Here is a 229-nt window from a genome sequence, read left to right as displayed (position 1 = left end):
TGCGAAAATGGTCTGAGAATATCTTTGGAGACGCATGACCTAAATTGATCGGGTTTCGTTGAGTATCTGGATGCGGATGAAAGTAAAGGATTATTAATTAGAGTATACGTTCGTGTGTGTGCGAGTGATAGGAAGTTCACATTCTTTGCTAATAATGTGGTATTTTAAAGGTGGCCTATTTCATCTATTTGTGTATGCATGTGTTTGTCTGTATCTATCTGCCTGACTG

Source organism: Penaeus monodon, chromosome 22 (genome assembly GCF_015228065.2).
Source record: "Penaeus monodon isolate SGIC_2016 chromosome 22, NSTDA_Pmon_1, whole genome shotgun sequence".
In the NCBI taxonomy this organism is placed as follows: Eukaryota; Metazoa; Arthropoda; class Malacostraca; order Decapoda; family Penaeidae; genus Penaeus; species Penaeus monodon.
This window is presented reverse-complemented; position numbering follows the sequence as displayed.